General features: G+C 53.8%; 1 protein-coding gene across 1 annotated transcript in view; it reads right to left on the minus strand.

Moving 5' to 3' along the window:
- Positions 1 to 25,995, minus strand: part of LMO1 (LIM domain only 1) — a 132,524-nt gene extending 106,529 nt beyond the window's left edge. The window contains exon 1 of the mRNA XM_057507326.1: positions 25,845 to 25,995. The gene's annotated coding sequence lies outside the window, so the exon portion shown is untranslated. The remainder of the gene's footprint in view (positions 1 to 25,844) is intronic.
- Between the last annotated feature and the right edge of the window lie 1,745 nt (positions 25,996 to 27,740).

The raw sequence follows: 27,740 nt of genomic DNA on the forward strand, positions 1-27,740 counted from the left end.
CAGGGCCTGTAGGCTTTACCTGCCCGCTCTGTACCTGGGTACCCTTCTCCCCAGGCACCATCTTCCAGCTCCCCTGCCTGGCTATTCCAGGATGCGACCATGATCTGAATCCCCACCCTGTCCAGACTCAGATGGCTCACTACTAGCCTGGCACAGTGCTTCCTTCCCTGTTCTTCACTATTTCTGCTCAGCTCTACGTACCTGTCCAGGTGAGCCTGTGCTAAAAGCCCAGGTCCTCTAGGGGGCGGCAGAGAGAGAGCTCAGGCTGAGCAGCCTTTCGAAGAACCCATGTGCATGTTCCAGATGCGTTTCTGCCCTGAGTTGCTGGCGCCTTGAAACAATCCATTGCCTTCTCCGGGCCCCCATTTCTACATTTGCTTTTGGGGAGATGACTCACAGGCCTCTCCCTGGGAGACATACAGCTGTGGCTGGGCTGCTGCCGAGAATCTGAGGAGGTGGAGAATGAGGGCTCAGGCTGTCAGGAAGGAGCGTAGGAGGCTAAGCAGTGGGGAGGCTCCGCCAGGTGAGTGTGCTGGGGGCAAGACAGCACCACTGCTCAGCACCCCCAGCCCCAGAACAGCAGCTCAGCAGCTACAGACGGGCCAGGAAGGCACCGTGGTGGAGTGTAGTGGCCAGCAACCCAGCTCTGGGCACTGGGACCTAAGAACCAGAGGGCATTATGTGCCTGGAGGAGCCCAGCATCCCTGCGGCCTCCCATGCTCAGGAACTGCCTCCCCCTCTGCCACTCCTGTCTGGATTTTCTCAACTCTGTCTGACTTTAGGACCAACAGATTTGAGATTTCTGTTTATAAAGGGATAGAAACCCCCCACACCACATTGGGGTGTGAAGGATCCTGGCCCACGAAGATGCCCAGAAACCCCATTCCTCCCTTCCCTTGGGAGCCCTGGAGTTTGGGCTCAGGCTTTGGGAGCTGGTCCTGCCCAGTAGGGCTGGGAAGTCAAGGAGGCTGGAAGGCTTGCACCCTTCTCTGGCCTCTGCCAAGCTGCACTGGGGAGGTCCAGAGGGGTTTATTTGGATTTTTTAATTACCATTTTTACTTTTTCCTACTCATGAAAAAGTTTTAATATACACAGTAAATTAAGCCCAGAAAAAAGGGAGGGGGGCACATTTCATCTTTAATCTATTTACTTCTGAATATTTAACATACAATTCTGGCACCAATCACCAAATTTAACTGGAAAATTACTCACTAATCTGTTTGCTTATTTGGAATAATTGGGTCGGCTGCCAGCACGAGGATTTCCCCCCCTGTTTAATATCTCAGTTAGTAGTCCAATTTCAGCTTGGCGACATAATTACTCTGACAGAGCTGTAGCCACGGGGCCTGTGAGTGGGGCTGCTTTTAAACCGTAAATTATGAAGGATTAGCATTTATGAATTTTAAATCAGGCTGGGGTAGGAGACACTAAAGCTGCTTAACGCTGGGGAACAGCAGCCTCCACTCAGCAGCAGGAGCCGTAACCCTTCCACTCCCAGGATGGGCTGCGGGACGTGGGAACCCAGGACACAGGAGTGGTGGTGACCCAGGAGGGGTGGGGACACAAAGGGCACGGAGCAATGATGGAGCCCCTGGGGGTTAGGAAGCTGAGATGACATGGAGCAAGGAGCTCTGGCCTCCCCCATTTGGGGGTTGCTGTCTCCCTCTGGTTAGCAATGGCTCAACTCTCCAGCGCTTCAGAGGAAGCTTGGAGTGATGATCCAGGAGTTGAGGTCAGTCCCTGCAGCCCCTGCCTGCATGCAGATCAGCGCCTTTGCATAGGATGTGTCTACCTCTCTGAAGAGTCCCCCTCTGGCCAGGACCCAGTCTGACCCAGCATCATATGGCTCTGAGTATGACTTTCTGGATTGTTCAGCTCTAGTGAGCTGCAGAATGACCATCCATGCTCCCCCAGGTATGTTGTTCTGAGTTCTTGCTCTGCTTTCCACTCTTCCTCCACCCCCACTTCCCTCTGTCACACAGCAGCCATCGGCCCAGCTTTGAGACAAGAGGACCTGGGTTTGAAACACAGCTATGATCTTTATGAGCTGTGTGATCATGGACAAGTCAGTTCATCTTTCTGAGTCTCTATCTTAACAGTTAAATGAAGATAGTAATCACTACCTTGCAGAGCTACCAGGAGAATTTCATCAAATAGTTGGGTGAAGTGCTGGGCATAGTGCCTGGCACACGGCAGCTGTTCACTGGATCAGCTCCATGCTCTCTGGGGACTCCCCAAACCTGAGTCAGTGTCCTGTATCCCCAGCCCTCTCCCTGTGCCTCATCCCTCACAGTGCAGGTTAATTTCTGCCTTTGGCCACTCAGCCTGGCCTTACGGTGGGTGCCAAGGTCAGATCTGCAGTCACTGCAGGACTCTAGGCACCAGTGGCCACTAGAACACTGACTCTGGAGCCAGGTTGGTGGGTTTGAACTTTCACTCTATCATTCACTAGCTGGGTGACCTTGAACAAGTTATTCCGCCTCTCTGTGTCTCAATTTCCTTATCTGCCAAATGGGAAGACTCATGATAACATTTCATCATAGTGCTATTAAGAGTTCGTGGGCTAGTTAATGTACAGTGCTCAGAATCAGGCCTGACAGACACAGTAGCAGCAGCTATGCTAGTTAGTGTTTATTATCCTTGTCAGGAAGGTGACTATGGCCCTCCCTGTGGAACCTGCATGTTCTGAGACCTTTGGCTGACTTCCCCTGGGCTTGAGGGATCGCCAAGTTGCCTAAAAATAAAAGTATATAAAAAGAGACAGGATCTGAGTGGGCAGGACAAGGCCACCTGAAGTTCACTGAGGACCAGTCTAGACTACCCCACTCTGTATGGGATCCAAGCAGTCCTTATAGTGGCCAGAACTTTACTCACCCACCCCATCTATGGGCAATAGGGCTTCCCATGACCTGCTGCTCTGGAAGGGCCTCCTGAGTAACCTGTTGGGCAGATCCCTGGGGTCCAGGCCAGCTCTCTAGGCAGCAGAGCTGGAAGGGCAGAAGGAACACAGGGACATGTTGGCCCAAGAGACCCTCCGTGTGGCCAGCCCTCCTTCCTGAGCTGGCCATGATCTCTGTCCTCCACGGTCCCCAGTCCTGAGCTAGTGGGCGGCCAGGGAGGGAGGAATGGGGCCCCTGCAGGCATTCAAGCATGAGGCTGTGTGGCCAGGTCAGGTGTAGCCCAGACGCCTCACTCTAGGCCTCCTGGACTGACACTGAAGGCCCAGCCCTTCCCACTGTCCCCGCCCAGCCTCAAGGATACCATCTGTCCTAGACCATCATGAACACAGTGTGACAAGCTGCCAGTGCCTTAATGTGAGTCCTTGGCAGTTCACTTCCCCTTTTTGGACCTCTTTCTTCACATCTGAAAGAAGAACAAGAGGGTTCTTGCCTGACTAGGGGCCTATAATTCAAGTTCACGGGCTGTTATCTCAAGAAGAATGACACAGCATGTCACTCCCCTGTTCTCTGCAGAGGAGGTCCCACAGCCCACCCGCAGGTCCAAGCTGGGTGCAGTCTGGCTTCATGTGACATACTGGATGGATTTGGCTACCCCACACCATCCATGACCTTGGACTTAATGTCAGACCGAACCATAGCCCCTGCTCCTGGGCATTGGCCGGCAGTCGGAATCCTAGGGAAATATTGCAGCCCACCCAGGGCTTCAAAACCGGCCTGTGTGACAATTTTGCTTCAGCAAATAAATCCTTGAGAATCCTTCCTTTTCCCTCCACATACACCACCCCATTGCCACCAGCCATCTGGTTCTTAAGGACCACAATCTGGGGGACAATCAAAGGGGAAGGAAACTGCTGCAGTGGCTGCCGTTGTGCACATCCAGGCAGAAGAAAGGCTGCATTCCCAGGGGCCCCACAAGATTTCTGGCGCGGCTGGTCTGTGACCACGCTGGGATGCTTGATGGATGGGAAGTGCCCGGTTTGTCGAGTCCTTGCTGAGCTTTGTGATAACTCATTTTATTTCTCTCTTTACAAATTGCCCCATTACCACTCCCAAATTGAACAGAATCATAAAGCCAGGAGCATCCCAGCCTGGGCTGAGCCCCAGGGGCCATGAATTACCTGTGGCGCAGAAGACCGCATTTTGGGGAGGAAGCTGGGGACAGCTGGCTGGAGTGGGTCCTACGCTCTGCAAGGGAAGTGGGTTTGTTTTCTTTAAACTCAAGAGAATAAAAGAGTTCTAACCAAGTCCTACTGGATTTAAACAGCAAGACCTGCCTCGCTGCTCATTGGCTTTCAAGCTGGGGGCTCTGATCCCTGTTTGAGGGGTTAAATTCTAACCCCATTAAGCCATTTATGGAAAGCTGACCACCAGGGAGGGAGGCAGCAGCCTCCCTAAACCCCCCAGATTCTGAAATTGGTTGTCACTCTCAGTCAGAGGATTCTAAACAAGTAGGCGCTAATCCCCTCTGTTAAGGAGATACTTATTTTGTCTGAAAAACTTCAAAGAGCCCATGACAGACACTCAAAATCAAAATTAGCATTCCAATGAGGATTTTAAAAATAATAATTCTTACAGTTCTGCTGAGGAGCTGAGGAGAGGGGAAGTGGCTGGCCCGGGGGCTGGGGGAGGGAGTGGGGCCAGCGCCTTTCATCTGCCCACCCTGAGGAGCTCTTGGGATGGGCCCCTGCTGGCTGAGATGCTGAACCCTCCTCTACAAAGGGGCAAAGGCTGGGTTGTAGCCTGGGCCCTTGAGGGGCGGGCAGGAAATGGCAGCTGCCCTCCAGGACTGTGCAGATGAGGCATCCAAGGCTTAGAGACAGAGGTGGTGTCCGGGGCCATCAGCAGCCAAGCTGCAGCTGAAGCCAGACATTTGGACCCAGGGCGGTCACCCACCTGGGGGCCACAATGGTGTTCTCTGCTCACCGGGCTTGTGTGTGGGGAGGGGGATGCTCACAGGCGTCCTCAGTGGCAGAGTGTGGAGCCCTGGCACATTGTCAAACACCTGCCCAGCATCCGGGAGCTGCTAAAGCATCCTAATACTTCCCTGAGTCCCAGCAGCCTTTCTTCCAGAACCCAGCGAGCCTCCTCCCACCCCCAGGCCTTTGTAGGACCAGTTCCCCTGGCCCACTCCAGGAGCCCTCTCTTGTTCTCTCTCACTCTGGTATTTTTGTCTCTCAAGAGGCCCTTCTATTCCAGGTTCCAGGAGCCCCCATCTCTGGACAGTCTCTGCGGCCCCTTCTTTGCTGAAGTCCTGCAGGGCCTCCTGGGCTGAAGTCCCCACTTTCTCTGCTGGCTCCTGCTTGGGCTTCCCAGGAAGCCTGGGCAGGACCTATCCCTCTGGTTCTCTTTGGCCAGGCTGCCCCAAGGCTGTTTGGTGTCACCTGCTGTGAGGAGGATCCCTCAAGACTGCTAATGCAGGGGTCACAGAAATTCCTCAGACCCTTAGGCTTTGCCCTACTCCCCCAGTAACACTGTTTTTCTGCTTCAGCCCCTGAGCTCCATCCATTCTTCTCATCTGCCCAGTCCCCACCAGCCCCCTACCCCACTTCAAGGCTGGTCCAGAACCAGCTTCTGTCCTCTACCTGCTCTGTGCCCAGCCCCTTGACAGTACTGGAGTACAGGTGCCAGATCCTGCTCTTGGGATGGTCCCACCAAACGGGGCACACGGGCAGGAATGATGGTCCATCAGAGCACAGAGGCTGTGAGCTCTGGCAGGGGGATCAGAGGACTCCAGGTGGGGGCACCCTGAGGGGGTGCCAAAAAGCTTCTTTAGCACGTTACCTGGTGGGCAAAGAACAGAGGGCCTTCCAGTAGAGAGTGGGTGTGTGACTGCAGGGAGGCCAGAGAGGCCTGGGAATGAGGGAGAAGCCTGCCTCTCAGCTCCAGCAATCCCAGGACCCCTTTCTGATCCCCAGCCTGGGCCCCCAGGCTCTTTATGAAGACCAAGGGGTCCTGGTTACCTGTTGCGGTAACAGACTTGGAAAGCACATGAACTTCAGAGAAGGAAAGAAGGAAGTGGCTGGGGGATCCCTCCTCTGCTCACCAGTGACGGCCTGGCCACCAATGAGAGAGACTCCTTGAAAGCATTACCTCATCCAGGACAATGTCATTGGTTCTGCGTACTAGAAAAGCCTGGAGATTTCCAAAGGCCCAGCTTTTGGCGTTAACCCTTCCAGAGGCTGGTCTGGTCTCTCTTGACTGCCAGTTTTATCCCTGTGAAAACTGGCTCTGTTCAAAGCACTGTTACACCCATCTCTCATGTCATAGATTTCTAGAACATTCATGTCAGTGGCCATGCAGACTGGTATTGTCTAATAGAAATATGCTGCAAGCCACATATGATTTTTAAAGTTTCTACTAGTCACATTAAAAAGCTTAAATTTTAATAACATATTTAACCCAATATTATTATTGGACTTACATAACCCAAAACATTGTCATTTCAGCATGTAACCAATATAAAATTATTAATGAGACATTTTACATTTTTTTGGTAATAAGTCTTAGAAATCTAGTGTGTATTTTATGCCGACGGCACATCTCAATTCAACTAGGCACATTTCACACGCCGCATGGCCACAGGTAACTAAATGGATACTGTACCGGATGCACTGGGTCTCCAGAGAGGACACTGGGAAGGAGGGGAGCAGGCTGTGCTACTGACTGGATGTTTGTTTCTCCACCCCCACCCCCCACCACCAAAAGTCCTATGTCGAAAACCCTACCCCAGATGTGATGGTACCAGGAGGTAGGGCCTTTGGGAGGCGATTAGGATTAGGTTAAGTCAGAGGGTGGAGACCTCATGAATGGGATTTGTGTCCTTAGAAGCATTACTGGAGAGCTTGATTCCTCTCTCTGCTCTCTGCTTTGTGAGGACACAATGAGATGTCGGCAATCTACAACCTGGAAGAAGGTCCTCTGCAGAATCTAACCTTGTGGACACCTGATCTTGGACTTCCAGCTTCCAGATCTGTGAGATGCAAGTTTCTGTTGTTTATAAGCCACCTAGTCCATGGTGTATTCTGTCAGAGCAGCCCAAATGGACTGAAAGCAGACTGCTCAGGGTCAAAAGCACACAGGCTTTGGGATGAGTCCCCTGACTCCAGCTTGCAGTACTTCCCCAGGCATGCTGGACCCTGAAGGGCCCAGGGCACCGAAGTGGAAGACCCAGGCTGGGGCTAGAGGCTGGTACCATGTGCTGGGTCTGCTGCCAGCTTCCCCATGTGTGGCCTTGTGTAGATCAGGAACTGCACGGAACACAAGGCCCCTGTTGGCCCTGCTGTGCTGGAGGTCAGCTGTGTAAGGAGGTCAAATGAAGACATACCAGAGTGGCAGACATTTCCTGCACCTGCTCCGTGTGAGGCACTGTGTGAGCTGGGGGTAGCCCTCACCCTGAGGAGCTTGCAGTCAGGGTGGAACAATGACAGCACAATGCAATAAGGCCTTCAATGGGGAAAGTATAGGCACTGAGGACAGCAATTCATCTTTCAGGGGGAAAGGGGAATGGGAATTCCTGAGCTGGATCTGGAAAGAGGGCCAGAAAATCTGGTCAAAGGCCTCTTACTACAGCTGAGACCCACCAGCTTCATAAAACCCCAGCTATCCCTGAAGGGTGGACAGCCCAGGTGAAAAAAGCCCACCAAGGTGGCACAAAGTAGGCAGCACAGCCCTGTCCAGTCCCACTAGACAGGCAAAGCCCAGGCCTAGAGGTGGCTGGTGCTGTGTCCTTCTCAGCAGAGCCCCCAAGGAGCCTAGCCCCAGCCTCAGACTTCTCTGGAATGAACTGAGGCTGCCTGTGGGCAGAGCTTGGGCAAGAGTAGTGGCCTGAGTCCTGCCTGCCAAAAGCAGGGGAAGCCCCAGCCTGAGGTAGGAGCCGGCCTGCCCTCTGTGGGGCCCAAGAGCTGCAGGGCCTTTATTCTGTACACCTAACTGCTTCTTGCCCCCTCCTGGCCACTAAGTCCGGATGCTGGTAATGAGCATCTCTTGCACCACCGTGACTCAGAGGAGGCCTCCTGGCAGCCCAGCCTTGTTCTCATTGTCCTGCTCCAGCCCAAATGCACCAGGCCCAGGCCTCAATCATGATCAATGGGCTGAGGATGTGCTGACGAGGCACTTTCATCTTTTCTCAAGGCTGGTGTTTGAACTTATCTGAGCATTCGGCCTTCCCAAACGGGCTTGTCTTCTAAGAAGGCAGCCAATCTCCTTTCCCTTGCTTCCTAAGCAGGCTGATCCTAAGTTATTGAGGCACAAAAAAAGGAGACTTTCAAAGGCAACTCTAAATTACCGTCCTCTTCAAACTGGGGAAAAGTCTTATTAAGTCACCTGCATGTGAATCCCGGCCTATTTCTGTCTGCAGACCTTTCTTCCTTTGTGCCACATAAATGGACACATCATATGAATTTTCTTTCAACCTGGCTCCCAAAGCTGTGAATATGGGCAGACAGATCCTGCTCCTTCTTTCCTGGTGGGACTGAGGAGGAGTGGGGGTGGCAGCCAGCGGGGCCCAGCTTGACGGGGGGTGGCTGTGCCCTCCTCACCAGCTCTGGTGTCCTTCCCACAGGACTTGGCAGGGCTGCCTAGAGCCAGCACTGTCCTTGGGGCGGTGGGGAGGCACTGGGCCCCTACAGCGAGGCTTTGGGACTGTGGAGCTGGCAGACGGGGCATAGCCAGCCCTTCCTGGGACAGGAGGACATCTCAGGGACCCTCAAACTCACCCAGCCCCCCACAGCCTGCTCTCTCATTTTCTGTGCCTCCTACTGCCTGTCCTCTGTGACTCTCCCACCCACAAGGAGGCTCACTCCATGCCCGCCCTGCCCTCCTTGCTGAACTGGCCACGCACTCTCCTACCTCTGGGCCTCAGCACTGCTGTTCCCACCCCAGAAAGCTCTTCCCCCAGACATCCACCAGGCTCATGCCCTCACCAGCTTCAAGTCTCCACTCAAAACATAACTTCTCAGTGAAACTTTCTTGGGCCAACTCAATGAAGACTGCACCCACCCCTGCACTCCCTAGCCCCAACCCCACCTGAATTTTTCTACACAGCTGACATGCACTTCATTTCATTTGCTGGTGTTAGTTGTCCCTGGCCCCCGCTCTAAAATCTAAAGTCCACGTCCGCAGAGATGTTTGCCCCTTTGGTTTACGACACTCACCAGTGCCTAGATGGCGCTCAGTATACAGAGATGCTTAATAAATCACCATTTGATTATCTAAGGCCCCGCCTTCTGTGATCTAGTCACCAGCCTCCAGAGGACACCACACAGAATGCCGGGACCAGGTGCCCAGGCCCCCAGAAAGAGACCCTCCCTTAGGCCTGTGGGTTGGCCAGGGTACTGCTTGGTCCAGCTTTGGCCTCAGAAGAGATGACTTCCAAGCCCGTGACTGTGTCTTTGAGCCCATCAGTCTCCTTCTGGGACAGCCCCTGTGTGGGGGTGTTTCAGCCCATCAGGTCCAGCTGGCCAGGCTGGTGTCACTGAAATGCTCTGGGACCTCAGCTGCCCTCTGCAAGCCACTCCCAGAGGACGGATCCTTCTGTGGGGACCCCAGGGCTGCCACCCACTTCCCTCACTACATCCCTAGGCTGGTCAAGTGGGTGTTACTATACACAATGGTCTGGATGTTTGTGTCCCCCCAAAATTCATGTGTGGAAATCCAAGTTCCCAAGGTAATGGACTCAGGAGATAGGGGCCTGTAGGAGGTTATTATAAAAGACCCCGCAGCGCTCCCTAGCCCCTTCCACCATGTGAAGATGCAGCTGAAGTCAGCAGTCTGAACTATGGAATGGGGCCTTCACCAGAAGCCACCCATATCGGCACCCTGATCTGGACGCCTAGCCTCCAGAACTGTGAGCAGTACGTTTAGGCAGTTTGCAGGCCACCCAGTCTGCAGTGTTTGTTACAGCAGCCCCAGTGGACGAAGGCTCTGTGCAAGCTAGCCTGGCTGACCGGAGCCCTGGAGCTATTGTGGCTCTCCCAGGTCCTCTCTGTATGTCCCTGAGTGACTCCCTTCCCTCTCCTGACCTCAGTACCCCATGTGTGCCATGAAAGGGGCGGCCGGAGAACCCAGGGGCCCCTCTGTGGGCCTCACTGTCAGAGCCCCTCTGGCCCATTCTGGGGAGAATCAGAAGGACCAGCTGGAGGTGCTAGGGTGTGAGCGGAGTGAGCCCGTGACCTTCCCCTGTCCACTCTCTCTCAGGCAGCACTGGGCCAGGAGGGCGGGTTGAGAGCCTGGGGTAAGGTGGAGACCTGGGGCTGGGCCCAGCAGCGACAGATCGGAGGGCGGTAGTGAGGGAAGCAGCCCAAGCCCTCACTTCATTGCCCCTGTTCCTGGGCCTCAAGTGAGCCACAGGGCCAGGCAGCCAGACTGTGAGGATCTAAGGGCCACCAGACTCGACCCTAGCCCTCAAGGAGACTTCACACTGATCAGTTCTTCATGCTCAGCATGGGGGTGATGGGGCAGTGGCCAGGGGTCTCTGACTCAGAGCCCACGACCCTATGATCTCCCCTCCTCTGAGCTCAAATGTGCTGTGGAGAATCCAGGTGACCAGCTCAGCCCTGAGGCTGGCCCTGTCACTGCCCCTGACTTCGGCACCAGCCCAGCTAACTCAGCTAAGACCTCCTACCCCAGGGGACATGCTCCCTTGGGCTGCTGGCCTCTTTGCCGAGCTGGCTGAGGGAGCGTGGCTGCCTCCCTGAGCCTGTCCCCACCGGCCTTCATCTGGAGGCCATGCAGCCTTGCCTGCAGTGACATGCCTCTCCAGCCTCCAGGAGACATGCTCCTCGCTGCCAGTCTGTGGACTCCCCGGGGCAGGCCAACCAGCAATTCTTGCCCATCTGGTCTGCCCAGACATGCCTCCTGAATGCAGCCCTTTTCCCTATTCCCCCTGCCTCACCTTGGTTGAGGGGTTTCTCCCCTTCTCCCCAGGATGTTTGTGGGAACTTCCTAACTGGCCTCCCTTACTCTAACCTTAAACCCTGGGCTGTACGGCCTGGGAGGATGGATTCCAGCACACGGCCATCACAGATCTTCCTTCAAAAATCTGGTCCCATATTTCCCTCTTGAAAAACTTGCATTGCTCCAGATGAAGAAGGTACTCATTCTCAGGGTGGTGCAAATGCAAAATCAGCCTGAAAAGGCAGTGCTTCTATAAATCTTGTGCCCAGGGGGGCCATGCTGGACTTACCCTGGTCCCAGTCCTATAAGCCACCCCTGAACCCAGATGAACTCCAGACTCCTTCACTCGGCTCAAGGCACCACCACACCCCAACCCTTTTCCTGCCTTGTCTCCTACTAAGCCTCACATGCCCCTGCACCTCACTACACGAAAGCACCTGGGTTAGTCCCCTCAAGGCTCTCCCTCTTCTGGATTTCTGCACATTCCTAATGTACCCTCTCCCTTCCTAGGTTTGCCTGCCTCTTGTCCTTCCTGACACCTTTTCCAGGTAAGCCTCCTTTGTCCAGGGTGCCTGGGGGGCTGTGCTCCCCAGCTCCCCAGGAGAGGAGCACACAGCACAACCACATTGTACCACACCAGCCCATCTGTACGTCCCCCTGTCTCAATGGGCTGCAGTATATTTGAGGGCCAGAACCATTTCTGGCTTCTCTCCCCTTCCAGCCCAGGGCCTGGCCAGCGCAAGCTTCCAGTAGGTGCTGGGTTAATGAAGGAGAGCCCCCAAGTGCACCAAGGAATGGGCTGTTAACCCAGCACCACGCAGGCCTGCTGAGAAACCCCATTCATCTGCTTGCTGGGGGGAAGCAGACAGACAGATGGAAGCAAGCGAGGGCTAGGAATTCTTTGGGGGAAAGAAGCTTATTTCCAAATGGTAGGCATATAGGCCGTGAGAAGACAAAAAAATTTCTCAAAATTAAACCAAAGGAGGGGTTTAGGGAGCGGTGGGGCTCCAAGGGATTTATTAATGCACGCCTCCAAGTGATTCTTCCTCCTGCAATCCAGGCACTGGGTTAGCACTGATGTCCAAATTATATTTAATTGGACAATTATTCAAACTGAAAAACCTGCACAGAAAACGAAGGCAGTCCTTAATAAACACCTTGTCTCCTCAGCCCCAAACAGGCAAGTCGTTTACTGACCCAAGAGGCACAATTTTGTCTTTGGTAAATTTATTTTGAAGTAATTGCCGACTCCAGGAGTAACCATTTTTCAAAGGGAAACTTGGCTCTAGCCAGCAGAATAATAAATTGTTGCCTGACCCGGGTGAAGCCTGGTCCCATTAGAAAGATGTGCGCTCAGAGGGCGGAGGGCGGCGCAGGGAGGGCTGGCTCTGCATGTGCGCAGCACTTTTGCCCTGGCCTGTGGCTGGTGGTTGCCTCCTCAGATCAGGTTGCAGACACCAGGACCAGCCCAGACTCATTCTACAGGCGTGGCTGCCAGGGCTGGGGCAGAGCTGCTACCTGGCCATGGAGGCCACAGTCAGGAGGGAAGGCCATAGCTTCCGCAGCCACCCTGGGGCCACGCAGGTCCTGGAGCCAAGCCCCTTCCTGCAATGCCAACACCCCATCCCTCCACCAAGACAAACCGTACTGCCATTCTCCCCGGGCCTGCTGGCCCCTGACTGCCTGCCACCTTCTTGCTGCTTCTGCTGTGGTTGGGCGAGCTGGGCCACAGGGCCTGTGCCTCTCACACAGAAGGCACATGCGCACAGACCCACCTTACTGAGCAGCTGAGGGCCTTGGGGAACCTGCTTTAATAAATAGAAGTGCATTTATAAATAGCATATCCATATGCAAATGACACCTCCTACAGCCTGGAAATGTCTCTGATCGTTTGAAGCGAACACACTTTATAAAAAATGGGGGTGTTTCTTCAGGAGAGAAATGAAAGGACTTCCTTATTTGCAAAGGGATTCCAACTTAGTTTCCTTGAAGAACAATGTCCCTTCCTTCCTTCAGTGTGTAGCATACCTCCATGCCTCCAGATCTATGTTTGGCCTAACGTCATCTCTGCCAGGGGTCTTTGCTTTTTGTTCCTGATGCATCTGAGCACTACAATGCCTGCCATGAGATAGTCTCAACAGTTTACAGAGATGGGCTCCAGGAGAAGCCATCCTCTGGAGAAGCCCTCGCCCCTCCTCAGCTGCATCTTACAACCTTTCTTCAGACCTTGAATGGAATAAAGCTTATAGGACACCAGAGCTGGAAGGACTGTCCAGTGTGATCGCATATCCTCCTGCCTTTTATTCCAACTGGGGAAACCAGCCCTGAGAGACTAGGGAACTTGCAGATACAAAGCAGCTCACAGGGAAGCCTGGGGCTCCAGCTGGCAGAGTCCCCACCTCTTCTCCAGTCCAGGTTGCCTCCCAACATGAACCCGGCCCCCATCTGAGTGGTAACACATTCAAAAGAGCCCTAGCAGTACGCAGGTCCTCTGAGAGCACCTTTGACTATACAGCTCCACTTTCCAGGGAAACTGAGGTTCACAGAGTGATGCCCCAGGTAATACTTTGAGGGGGCTCTTTCCCAGACCTTTCAGCATCAATATGTAGCTTAGGAGTTAGGGCCAGGCACCCCATCACCTCCTCTCTTCCTTGTTGGGGTTACAGGGCTTGGGCCTCGGAATCTAGCCAGGCTACCTTGTCATAGGACAAGGACCCCACAGGGCAGGGAGGCAGCCCCTGCTGGGTTCTAATTCCTGGGTCATCCTGCTGACCCCTCCCACCGAGGCAGCCTCTGGGACAGCTAGGAGGCTTCTCCCATACCACTCCCTCTGCTTCCCTGAAACCTTTTCTCACTCCCGCCCCTGGGCTTCCAGATCAACTCCTCCACATGCCCGGAGTCACATGGTACACATTGGCTCTTCAGAATTTTGTGACTGTGGCCTCACCTTCTGCTTAATGGGAGAAGAAACAATAAATTGTTGATCAATAACAGCCTGAGGGCAACAGCTGGAAGAGCTGGAGGCATTTAGCCTAGAGAAGACCGGGTTCAAGGAGAATGTGTCCAGAGAGGGACTATGTCCAAACTGGGAAGCAGTTTGGCATCTGGGGGTTAAATCAGGCTAAGAGAGTGAGGTGAGTCCTGAAGGTAAACCCAACTGTCACCCCTGCCCCTCTTTTAACCAACTATGTGGCTTCTGAAAGTTGCACCCCACCTCTCACACTGTTTCCTTACCTGGAAAATGGAATGATAACAGAGCCTAAATCATTAAGTTATATGACCATGGGAACATGTTTTGAGCACTTGCTATGTCCCAAGCACTATTCTAAAGACTTCACATTGACTCATTCATTCAATCTACACAAAAAAAACCTGTAAAGTAGATAGTATTTCCCCAATTTACAGATCAGAGAAACAAGACACTCGTCTCTGGGGAACTGGGATTGTCTGAAATCCTGTGCCCCGTTACCCTGGTGCACCTGCTCACCTTCTCCCAGCCCTGCCCTCTGCCTGCTTTCTACAGGCTTCTCCTGGGAGCACCTCCTTAATAAGCCACTTGCACACACATCCCCGTCTTGGGTGCTGCTGCCAAGGGCCCCATTGAAACAACACAGGCCCTGCTGGGCTGTGAGTGTGCACAGGTAAGGCTAAGAGTACCAGCTATTTATTGTGCACCTACTGTACGAGTGGCATCTCACATGCCTTGTCTCACTTAATCCTCAGAAATGAACTGCTGGATAGGACACATTATTATTTCCTTTTTACAGATAAGGAAACTGAGGCTTAGAGCAGTCAAGTGACTCACCAAAGACCCTCCAGCTAGTAAGTGTAGAGGAGGATTTGTTTTCAGGGCTGTGGGACACAGTAGCCTGTGCCCGCATGCCCACCCTACCCTAGGGTGCTCACTGGGTGAATTCAGCCCTCCCATAGCAGGAGGCAGAGAGGTAGTGTGAGGGAAGAACAAGACCCTTTTTGGGAAATCATGGAAAAGCAAAACAGAAAGAGCTCCAAGTGGGGATATGGCAGAGAGGCAGGGCCCAAGCAGCATGTGGGATCGGGAACGGGCTGGGCCGAACTGCCCCATGGGTACGTGCCATAGCGACACAGACACAGCAGGGAAGCTCAGGGGTTACAGCTCACATCCCACTGTTCCTTGCAGGGACTGTGGTCTGCCAATACCATCTCCTGGTCACAGCCACCTCATCCTGTACCATAAGACTCCCAGCATGGCCTCAGCCTACAGGAAGGCAGGGACAGGCCCATGGGGAGACCCTCAGAGCAGGAAGGGTCTGCTTAGAGAGCTTAGAGACACAACCCCCACAGGACAAGTTTTGATCTGAACCGGGGGAGGGATTGTCCTGATCCAGCCCCTGGTGAGGGAGCTGGGGGACAGCACAGGCCTTAGCTGGACAGGGGGGCCGGGAGGGGAGGGTGAAGACAGGAGTGGCCACCCTGGGACCTGTCACAGAGCAGCCGTTGCCTAAGTCCTGGGAGGCCACAGGAGCAGCCTTCAGTCAAGCGCAGCCAACACAGGAGTCCAAAGGTCTGGAGCTGAGCTTCCACCTACGCAGGGGACAGGATTTGAAGCTTGGTGGCAGGTGTGGGACGGTGGCCATGGCTGTGCGCAGGGAGCGGGAGAGAAGAGGGAACCCCAGGCATCTCTGTCCTCGGGAGACGGCCCTGCTCTGCCCACACCGGCAGTAACGCAAGTGACTGGGGACCTTCACTTTCCAGGCTCCCCACAGGTCACCAGCCCCCAGCACCCCTTGCCTCAGGAAACAGTGGGGACAGGAGAGGGCCCCAGGGCAAGGGCAGGGGAGAGGAAGCACAGAACACTGGGCTGAAAGCAAGAGAAGGAAGCTCTTATCCCCACGGGGGAGCAGGAGGGCCCTGGGGGTGACATGTCTGGTCTTATCCTCCACCTGGGCCCCTAGACAGGATGATGAATAAACAAGTATCCCCCAGACGAGGAGCCCCCACACCCTGATCTGCACATAACCCTAATCATACCCTCATCCAGGACAAAATACCTTCTCCCTGAACCTAAAGTCCAGTTCTATTCCCTGACCCCTGACCTAAACTCAGATAGGAGCCTCACTTGACCCTTGCCCTGAACCTAGCCTTACCTCTAACCTCCCTTGACTGACCCCAGGTCCCACCATAAATCTCAACTCTCAGCCTGCCCCTGCCTTTCACAGTCTCTGCGCTCCTGCCACCTAGGTCCTGACTCAGCTTCATGCTTATCTTGGCCCACATGTGCCCAAGGCCGTGGCTTCATTACTTCTCAAAGACCATGCTGGGCACCCAGCAGCCACCAGCCTATGGCCCAGCTCTGAGGGCCATAGGGGACCCCTAAGGGCAGCAGCCGGGGCTCTGACTGGTTTCGGCCATCCCTGCAAGGTGACAGATGAGCTCTGGTGTTATCAGCACTTTGGAAGGGATTCCCCAATTTCCCCACCTGTCACTTCACCGTAATTTCTAAAGCACAGTAGGCTGATTCCATCTCTCAACACATTTGACTGTGTGCCTGCCCTGGACGGCTTCCTCGGGGCTGGGACCTGGGAGGGACGACCAGGACAAGGACTGCTCTCCAGACACTGCCCGGCAGCGGTGCCAGCAGTGACACATTCTCCTGGCCTCCTAGGCAGACACCACACTGCGCCCAGCCTGCCCAGCCTCCGTGCTCCTGGCTCGCCTGAGGGCCTCCCTAGAGGCAGGAGGAGGCAGGTAAGGCACTTGTCAGGCACTCCCTGCCAAGCTGTGCTTCAGCACATGATGGAAATCCTGAGATCCTCAGGGGGACACAGCAGGGCCTGTTGTGGCCTCTCTCCCATCACCGTTGTCATTTGCAACTGTCCCAACAGACTGAACATGAGCTGCCCCCATGGTCGTCACAGGACCCTGTGGGCAGCAGGCAACGCTGGTGGGTGGCAGCTGCATGACTCCTTGTAGAGCTGGACACTGGGGACAGAGGCTCGGGAAGAAGCCTGCAGGCAGCCAGAAGGAGGGATGCTGTGGCTGGAGCCTGGTAGGATCACCCCCCAGAGCTCCAGGGTCCCAGGGCAGAGCCCTAAGAGGAGGAAAAGGGTTTCCTGTCCTGGGACCTCAGCCTCTGGGGTCATCTGGCGGGGCAGCCCCAGCCCACAGCCTTAGGACAGGCTCTCCCAGGGCCTGTGCCCGGGATACCAGGTGCTCCAGCCTGGCACCATGAGAGGAAAGTAGGGCGCTGATGCGAAGGTTTCATCTCGATATGAGAAATGACTTTCTGACCATCACAGCATCCAATTTAAAAGAAAATCTAAAACGGGACATCACATCAACTCTGGGGTTGTTTGTGGGCTTTGAAGACTGCCTGTAAAACCTCCTCAGTAATTAAGTAGAATGACTCCATTTTGCCACATAAGTATGGTTATTGCTCCTGGGTGGCTGCAATTAATATAAAAGCAGCTTAAGGAAGCCATCATCAAGGCATAATGAGTTTTAAATATTAATTAATATGTTAATAACCATTCTAGGCTGAGGGTGAGGTTGCAGTGCTTTAGAGATGATTTCTGCCAGGGACCCAGACCCAGGAATGCCTGCACCCTGCCGGGCACAGCCCCACTTCCTGGTGGGGCCCTGCAGGAGCAGGAGCAGAATGGAAATCAGAGCCCTGCTTTACAGTAGCTGCGCCGTGCCTGACGTCCCAGGGCAGTGCTCTGAGCGACTGGACCGCAGCACATGGGGCACGGCGCCTGCTGCAAGGTCTTCCACGGGGCCTACCACGTCCCCAGATCTAAGGAGGGCCTGAGGAAACAGAGGAGCCCAAGGAGAGGTTCTGAGACCTGATGAGTGAGGAGGTGGCCCAGGTGGCTATGGGGCTCAGGGCTCATGCCCTGCCTGAGTCAGCAAGATGCCAGCAACTCCAGCTGGGCTCTTAGGTTCTGACCAAGCAGGCTGGCAGAGTCCTCCTTTGGAAGGAGCTGAAAAGGTTTGGCATGGGAAGGGGATGGAGCACCTCTTTCCCTACAGTCGCCCAGTTCTCTCCTGACTTTCTGGTCTGCCTCATTACGGTGTTGCTTCCTCTCATGGGGGACAATCAGCAGCCCATCAATACAATTCTGTTCCTAGCTAGCTAAGGCCCCTCCACCAATACCCACTGGAGAGCTGCGGGCCCCAGAAGCCTCTGAATAGGCTAGACCAGGATGTTAACTGGTTACTCCAAGGCCATCCTACACACATAGGTCAAAAATTCACCTCCCTTCTATTTCCCCACCTTAGGTTATAACCAGCCCCATTGTCCCAGCTAGTTGACCAAGGGGCATACGAGGAACCCCACAGACAGCATATGCTGCAGAAGCTTAAGCAGCAATAGGAAAATGTCCCTAAGCCTGAAAAAAGAAATCCCCCATTCTTCTCCCATCATTAAGTTCTTAGAGAGAAATTAATGCCCAAAATGAAATCCTTTTCCATATGTTTTCTCTGTTCTCCATTGTTTTTCAGCTGTCTCAGAGAAAAGGCCTGCAGCCTTTACCTTAACCCTTGTACCCTGAACCAAGTTCCTCTGGAGTGGTTTTCAAAGTTATAGGCAGCTAATTTGGACTATCTCATCTGTACCATTTTCTCTAAAACTGCAAATAAAACTTCAGCCACAGCCCCAAATCCAGGCCATTTGGAACCAAATGTGGCCCCTTTAGTAATAAATAACATTCCCCAAAGAAGTAAGGCCCTGACATTTCTCTGGCAGCCATGGACCACAGCCTGGTGTAGGAGTAGGAGCCCTAGGCTGGGAGCAAGAGGGCAAGGGTTAGGTTTCAAGTCACCTCTGACCTGGGTCACCTTGAGCAATCAGGTGTGGGCCTCAGTTCTCCCCTTCTGCAGAATGGGAATGGCAGTCCAGCCCTGCCTGCTTCCAAAGCTGCAGGGATAAACGAAGAAGCAGCACTGTATACACTGGGCTGGGATGCCAAGATGAAAGAGCTATGTAACCGTATCCCCTCCTCCCTTCCTTGCTCTTCCTCCATGTGGGTCAGCTCCAAGGATAAGGTGGCATTGGTCAGGAAAAACCCCTGGTCATCCCCAGACTTTTCTTCCCCTGCCCCTACTTCCACTCTCACTCTCAGGCCTCCCTTCCCTACCTAACCCACCCTACCCCTGCTTCCCCAAATAGAACATTTGGAGGCACAGGTCAAAGGGAACTTACACGTCAGCATCTGAACTAGGCACGGAGTATATGCTCAGAGGCCTCACATCCAGCCTGTCTGCAGGGGGTGGGGGAGGGGGATGAAGAAAGCCCGGATGCTGTGAACATGGGCCTGATGGTCTCAAACTTGTGGGGACAAAGGGCTGAGCCCCTTCTGGAAGAACAACAGCTGGGCCCCTGGAAGCAGGGGAGCACAGCCGAGAGCCTGCACCCACCCCATCCCCACCCCGTGTCAGTTGGGCTTTGATTAGCGGGGAGGGGTTCAGGTGGGCTGCTGGCTGGGTTCTGGCCCCTCCGTGGCAGCCTCGCTTCCCTAATTGGAAGCCAAGCCTGGAAGGGCTGGGCACAGGCTTCACACAGAGAGAGGAGAGAGCCAGGCACAGTCTGCATGCTTCTGTTTCTGATCTCTTCTTGCAAGAAAAAGAGCAAAGCTGCTGTGAGCTGCCCAGGCTCTGGGAGGAGGGGATCGGCAGATTTAGCAGTAGCTGCCGCCTGTGAGTTACAACTTCTGATGCTTGAATGGGGGCTATAGAAGCAGGTGCAACCATAGGGCTCCTATACTTTTCTACCCACGCCCACAAGGCAGGTATTCAATGCTCTGAGTCCCTGAAGATTGGTGAGGAGAAGATCCCTGAAGCTCTGAGACTCCAAGATCTACTCTGAGCAATGCAGGTCACACACATTCAGTTATGGGGTGACTGATAAAAGCAGAGTTAATACTCACATTTGAGTACTGAACATGGGAATGTGGCCTGAATGACAGAGGAACCCAGTTTGTAATTTTGCTTTAGTTCATTTAAATAGCCACATGGGGTTAGTGGCTACAGTATTGGACAGTGCAGATTTAGACAGAAGTGAGGAAATTATTGCCCAGTAGGTCTCTGAGGAGGGCAGGAGGAATGACATAACTGTTCCCTGGCCCTGTCCACTCCACCTGCCGAAACAAGGCTCTCCCCCCTCTGCACGTCCAGTCTGGCTCTCTGCCCCAGGAGCCCAGGGCCCCGTTGGCCTGGGCCTCAATGAGCACTCAAGGATTGAGGTTAGGAGTATCGCCTTTGGGGCCAGACGGACTGGAGTTCAAATCCATCCCTGCTCTGCCACTTACCAACAAGCCACCAAGCTTTTCTGAGTCTCCATTTCCTCACCTGTAAAATGGGGGATGATTAATAATAATAACATCCCTTGAAGATTGCTGTGAGGATTGAATCAGTTACTACATGTGAAGTGCTCGATACACAGCATTGTGTTGGGGGCAGTAAGCAGCAGCGAGATGTAGAGGGAAGTACAGACAGCTGGCTTCTGGGAGAGACTACAGGCTTTGAAAATGCAGCTCTGAGTCAGGAGCTTCTCCTGGAGTAAGAGAAAAAAGGCCAACAGGATAGAAACCAAATACTGCTCCACCCAGTGATGGGGAGGGAGGCAGTACCCCTTGCTAACTGAGGAAATTTTTTTTTTTTTTTTCAGAATATGGGTCAGACCTGACAGCTGCTGCAAGCTGGGTGGGGGCTCCAGGAGCCCTGCACGTGCTCAGCAGGACCTGTCAGCGGTCACCGGAACAGTCAGGCACGGCTCACCGCAGTGCAAACACACAGGACAGTCCACATGAAAGCTCCCAAGGCCACTGTTGATGATGAGTCTGGCGCTCTTCCTGCCCACAGCTATCCCGGGACCCGGTGGCATGGATCTTAACAGGGAGGGTCCCTGGGAGGGTGGAGAAGTGGGGGGCCCTCCAAAGTCAATGACTGGTGGGGGATGCTACCCTGGGCAGGACAGACTCAGGGCTTGGCACCCTTTCCTGCTGCTAGTAGCAAGGATTTCCAGAGAGGGGTTGGGATTTCAGAAAGGTGTGCAGGAGACCCGTGGTGGGGCAGTGGGCCTGGTACCTGGGGAAGGCAGAGGAAGAGGAGAGAGCACCCAGGAGACCATGCCTCCTACAGGGCCTGAGGCCAGGGGTGACATGCTGGCTAAGCCTCCCCATCATGAAGCATGATTCCTGTCCCTGTTGTGGCCCAGGTATCTAGGGAGCCCAAAGCGCCCCATCTCTGATGGCTCTGGGAAGGAGCAATATCAGCTGCCAGATGGCTGGACCAGGATTCGCTGTTCTGAGATCCAAGACCCCTGGGGAAGCCAGGAGCACCCACCACCAGTCTGCCATGCCAGCGGGGCACTCCAGAGAGATGGAAGCCTGACCCCAAGGAGACCCCAGGTGCAGGAAGCGGTCCCTGGAGGGGGAGTGGGTGACCACACAGCTGGACTACACCGAACAGAGTATGTTTTTGGGGCCTGGAGTGGGGGGCCTGCCATGGCTCCCTCCTCCCTCCCCCACTGCCCCACGCCCTGCCTCCTCCTCTGAGCAGGGCTGTCATCAGACTCATTGGCTCCCAAGTTCTGAAATGAACTCTGCTCCAAGTAATTACAGCTCTTCAAGTTCCCGTCCTCTGTTTAAAGGATTCGTCCTCTGGCCCTCAATGGCCCATCAGCTCCCTAATTAGCAGCGCAGCGCGATTACACATTCTCTGCAGCTCGCTGGGTCCAGCCCCCTAATGAGTGTTTGTGGACAGCTGGGAGCCAGGCCTGCCTCTGTGGCCCCGCCGAGCCAGGAGTCAGGGCCCAGGAGTGCGAGCTGTCAGCTCTGTGATGGGACTGGAGCTGGTCGCAGCTCTGCGGGCCTCCAGGAGGAAAGGCCTTGAAATATAAATGAAGATGAATATTCATATTTGGTTCAATAAGTGCCAACTATTAATATACATGTCTGTCGGGAAGAGGAGGCTGCATGGAGCCAATTCTGCTGGGCATAACTGGACTCCTAACTCACAGCCTTGAGCTCCAGGCCTGGAACAGCCAGAACCTGGGCTCCGAACCATGGGAGAGGGAGGGGCCCGCTGGCCCGCAGGAAATGCCCTGCACGCCTAGGTGCTTCTGCCCTGAGACCCATCCCCACTAGGAGTGGTCAGGGAGAGAAGAGGGGCTACAATCCCCTCCAGGGATCCCACAGGAATTACGCGGAACTGCCTCCTTCAAGTGGACCCCCGAGCCACATTTGCACGTGCACACTGCCCCTAGGTGGGGCTGTGAGCTCAGAGGGCTCACGCCTAGTCTGTAACCAGACTCCACACCAGGAAATGTCCAGAGATGCCTGGAATTGAAACCAGAAAATAGTAGTTCAGCCCAGTGTAGCTGCTGTCTACACTAAAGCCTGGCTTCCTGGGGCCCAGCCTACTTGGCCAGAGGGGCTCTGGCCTCCAACCCACCCAGGCCTGATGTCCCTGAGCCTCTCTCCCCAGCCCTCTCTTGCTCCCCTAAAACTCCATCCAAATGTCTTCCAGTGTGACACAGCTGCCACCAGGGCTTCTCCAAACCCTAAAATTCAGGGACAGCCAGCAAGTGGCTGCACAGCCATCCTGACCATTGCCCTGTCCTGCTATGCACCCTCATCTCAGAGACAATGGGGTTTGGGGACTAGGAGGAGGCACAGCCCAGGAGGAGGGCCTCTCTGAACCCCAGGAATGAGCCCACACCCAGCACAGCTGTTTAGACCCACTTTGAGCCAACAGCCTAGTCTTGCCTCCAGCACACTGGTGGGTGGGGACACCAGGCAGCCTACAGTGCTGCCCCCAATCTTCTCTAGCCAGGATCAGGGTCTTAGGTCTGCCCTCCAGCCAAGGTCCAAATCTGTCAGGATTCAAAGATCTCCTGTGTGGTTGGGAAGTGGATGCTTGGTATGCTGACCTAAGTGTCTGAGAGGTACTGCTAAGGACCGCCTGCAGGTGGGAGGGAGGACTTCCAGCTTGTCCAGGTGTGCTTCTGCCAGGGCAATGACCAGGAGCAGGCTGGAATGGGGAGGGGGAGGCAGGAGCTGTGACAAGGTCCTGGGGCAGGCCTCCAGAAGACTTGGTGTGATCTGGGCCTAGAGAGTTGCATCCTCTCAACAACGTGTGAGGGAGGTGCTGTTATCTCCATTTTGCAGATGAGAAGGCAGAGGCCCTGAGAGGTTAACTAGAGGAAAGAGAGAGGAAGCCTGAGCACAAACAAAGTCATTCACCAGTCTGATATCCCAAGGTCTGCAAAACGGCAGTGCCACGTGGGGCCTGTGGGAAAGGGGTGGCCTCCTGTTACAGGCAGTGAGAGGGACCATAAATGAGTTTTCCACTCTTTCTTTTCTTCTTCTTCCCTCCCTTCCCTTTATGAACAATTTTGTCCCAAAGCCATTAGATGAGACCATGCAAGGTCAGTGTCCGCACTAGAGGCTGGGGGAAGCCACAGCATGGCGTTGGAGCCTAAGTGACAGAGCAGGACTCCCACAGGGAGGGTGGTCCCCAACAGTGGGTCAGCCACAGACAGGGTGAAGAACCCCCCGTGGGAGAGCGGTACAGCAGGAGGAGCCTGATTACATATCAGGGGGCTGATCAAACACATAAATATATTGAGTCTAAAGTGATCCAATTTCACACTGTGTGTGGATGGGGGGAGTTACAAATAAGGAAAGGGAGAAACTAGAATGAACCCTGGGCTAGAACTGGAAGTATCAGCGCAAACTCAGTTTTCAGTAGAGAGATACATACATACATACATACATACATAGAGTAAACACATAGATATAAATATGTCTGTTGATCTATATTCACATATTCCTTAGCTCAGTCCACGGAGACGGACTGGGAGCAGTGACCCACCAACAGCACAGAGAATACTCTGCACCCAGACCTTGAATTCTTAATATAATTATCCATTAAGATGAACCAGGACTTCTTGGAGAAATGGCTAAACCCAGGGCTGAAACAGGACGGTACAAGACGGACCCAGGACATCTTAGTGTGTCAAAGCAAGTGCGTGCTCCGATAAGGATGGGGACCATCAAAAGGAAACAGAAGCCGCTTGAAGGGGGCTCCCACTGGCCAGATCTGGGGCAATATGAACATCAAAATAAATAATGATAGTAGCAGTTTTAAAACCCATTGAATAAAATAGGAAACCATGAATCTGTACTGACATAAATGAATAAATTGAAAATTTAATGAGGAACAGGATATTTATGTAGTCTCAAAGTACCTTCCCACATAGTTATTAATTACAAAGTGAAAATGAATAATTTTACAGTGGAGAAGCCTGGCAGACACCATCTTAATCAAGTGATCAAAGTGAATGAACATTAGTAATGGAACAAATCAAAATAGTGCACCACCTGATTGGATGCGAGAAGAGCCCTATGTCACTTCCATTGTATTTTTGCCTAAAATGCATAGCGTGAACTGAACCTTGAGAAACATTGCACAAACCCAAATTGAAGGACATTTTACCAAATAATTGACCAATAGTCTCAAAAGGGGCAAGGTGGAGAGAGGCTGAGGAAGTGCTCCATCTTGGAAGACACGAAATAAGTATGACAAATAAATGAGACACGTGATCCAAAAACCTGCATCCTTTTGCTATAAAGAACATCACTGGGGTGACTGGTGGAACCTCCGTGGGGCCTAAAGACTAAATGGTGGTTTCAGGTCAGTGTTAATTTGCTGGTTTTGCAGGCTGTGTGGTAATTACATAGGAGAACGTCCCTCTTTGTAGGAAATTCACAATAACTCACAGAGGTGTGTGATGGGGTATTATGCAGGCCACTTATTTTCAAATGGTTCAGGGAAAAAGACAGTTATGTATACCATACTTGCCACTTTTCTGGAAACTTGAAGTTATTTCAAAATTTAAAAAAAAATTTATTTAAGGGTTAGGGAGAGGTCCTGGGCTGGGCTGAGGCCCAAAGCTGGGAAAAACAAGAGCTTAGCCACCCATGTTCTAGGCAAGATTCTGGATGCTCCAGGTGAGCTGACCAGAGGGGTCCAAGCTGGCCTGTGCCCCTTATCCAGTCTCTTGCCTCCAGCTGGTAAGAGAGAAGCCAGACACCAAAGAAAGATTTGGGATCCAGGGTTTCTCTGGAGAGATCACATAGTGCTGCTCATCTCATCTCCTCTCCCTTCCGAGTGGGGCAGGGGTTGCCAGGCCAGCAGAGAGGCTCTGGAGGGAAAACGGCCCATGTCCCTGAGCTGGGGAGCAGGTGCCTGACATCTTCCTCAGAGTTTGGAGGCCGGGAGCCAGCAGGAGCTGGCTGTGCTGCAGAGAAGAGAACCAAACACTCCAGGGGTGTCTACTCGGGCAGAGCTTGGGTGGGCAAAAGTGAGGATGCCCCTAGGAGTAAGAGAAAGGCAACAGGGCCCAGCCTTCCTGGAGAAATACTGCTCAGGATGCTTCGCGACAGGGCATGTGACTTCAGGGGTGACTCCCCAAGGAAAGGGGAGCAGAAGCCCAGAGTGATTCTAGGGACCCCGTGAGCTGACCTGAGCACCTGAGGCTCAGGCCGGGCAAAGCAAGCACTCACTCAGCACCAGTCTCAGCCTCCAGGCCTCACCTCTGCACAGGGCCTCTTGTTTCAGCCTGTTCCTGGCTGCTGCTCTGATAAAGGTGTTTCTATAGTCAACTATTGCCGCGAGCTCACGCATGGCAAACTACTCTAGTACCCCATGGCTTTCAGCAACATTTTTTGATTTTTCCCTTCTCACTCCCAGGTCTGCAGGTAGGGAGGGTGGCCACCTCAGGATGCAAGCTGGCTGCAGGTTTTTGTTGGCATTAGGCCTGCTCCTCGGGCCAGCAGAAGGCCAAAAGCTCCCAGAGCCTGCACTTCTCACACCATCAAAAGAGACAGTGGCTGAGCAGAAACACAATGTCTTGTCCTAATACCTGCCACTTCCATTGCCCAAACAAGTCACAGAATGTATTAGTCTTCTGCTCTGTAACAAATGACCATAAATTTAGTGACTTACCAACTTAACAGCTCACAGTCTGCAGGTCTGGCATGGCGTCATGGGTTCTCTGCTCAAGCTGAAATCAAGGTGTTGGCTCACTGTTCTCATCTACTGCTCAGGATCCTCTTCCAAGCTCATTTCTACTATTGCAGGATCATTCTTGCACCCACAGTACTGAAGTCCCAATTCCTTGCTGGCTGTCAGCCAGGGTTACTCTTAGCTCTGGAGGCTTCTCCTGGTCCTCACTATGTGGCCTCTTCCATCCTGAGGCTGGCAGTGGTGAACAAATCCTTCCAGTGCTTTGACTCTTTTTGACCTCCCTTTCTGCTGCTAACTAAAGAAATTGCTCTGCTTTTAAAGGGCTTGGCTGATTGGGTCAGTCCCACCTGGACAACTGCTGCATTTTTAAGATCAGCTGACTCGGGACTTTGATTACACCTGCAAATTCACTTCACAGCAGTACCCAGATTAGCGTTTCACTGAGTAACTAGGGGACAGGAATCTTGGGGTGGGGGGCGGAGGCATCTTCAGAATTCTGCTTACCACACATGGCCAAGCTCAACATGGCTGGAAAAATACGCACCTCCCCAGAGAGAGGGGAACAAAAAGTCCCTAAACCATTGTCCTATCTATCACAGTGATTCTGGAAAACCTTCTCAAACCCAATCCTCTCTTCACCAGTCTTCAGCAGTATCTGGCAGGGTTTGAGAGGAGGGGAGGCCCCAGGCCTCTGCTCAGGATGCTCCATCACTGTCCTCTGCCCGGGAAAGCCTGGAGTCTGAGCCCCTCCCAGGCCCAGGGACCCTCCTGAACTCCCTTCCTTTGGCTCCTGACCTGTCTCACTGTGGGGGTTGTCCAGCTTTCACTGCACCCCACAACTAGCCCCTCCTGGGAAGCCACCAGCCCAGTGCTGACCAGGCCCCTCCCTGCCCTCAGATCCCCAAGGCAACCCCCTGACTCTGGGACACAGGCTGAGGTCCAGCCCTTCCTGCTGGCCCCCGCCATCTGCCCACTGTCCAGCCTTTGCTCCCTGCCCTGCCCTCCACCCTCTTATCCCAGCTCCCCTGCAGCAGGCTCATGCCCGCCTCATCAGACTGGCGCCTCCTACCCATGAGCCTCACTGCTCCTCCTCTCCGATCCCTACCCGCAGTCTCCTGAACCTTCCAGGTGCAGTTGTCTGCTCCCTCCTTCCAGAAGCCCCAGCAGGCTAGCCCCTCCCACCTCCTCTTATCTCTGCTTCTGAGCTGGGTGGACTCCCTCTGGGAGCCTCAGGACAAGGTGGGGGGAGCCCTTGCTTGCTGTGGTACACGTGCATATGGGAAGGGATGCCACAGGGGGAGCAAGCACCCCAAAGTGTTTTGGCCACAAAGGTGTGGCCCTCCATGACGCCGGATACCCTGCCCTACCTGAAGGGGAGCCACAGGGGAGGCTGCCCTCAAGCCCACACAGCCACCAACCCCACAGGATCACCGGCCGCCCTCCCTCATGCTTGCTTACGCCACTTTGCTCTCTTACACTCTGGCACACTCACCAGGAATGGTTCACTATCTGCTCTGCCTCCTTCCCCAGGTGTGGCGTCTATATGGGGCATGTCTGTGCCTCCTGGGACCATGAGCAGAGCTCAATTTAAGCAGAGAGGGTCCGCTGGCTCCCTGGGCTCCCGCTCTGACCCTTCTCCCACTGGCAGAGTCTTGGGAAAAGAGGCCCCAGCAGAGCAGCCGAGGGGCTTTGCGAACGAGGTCACATCTCGGCGACTGAAAGCCAGTCAAGCTCCTTCCATCAAGTTTTTAACTAGAAAAATAGTGTGCCCATTTCTCTGTAATACACCTCTGGGCTTTTTTATTATGACTTCATTTCCCCTTGTAATATTGGAACGTCTCTATAATTGTAAAAGTGTAATAGAATCTAATAGAA

The sequence above is a fragment of the Manis pentadactyla genome, chromosome 9 (genome assembly GCF_030020395.1).
Source record: "Manis pentadactyla isolate mManPen7 chromosome 9, mManPen7.hap1, whole genome shotgun sequence".
In the NCBI taxonomy this organism is placed as follows: domain Eukaryota; kingdom Metazoa; phylum Chordata; class Mammalia; order Pholidota; family Manidae; genus Manis; species Manis pentadactyla.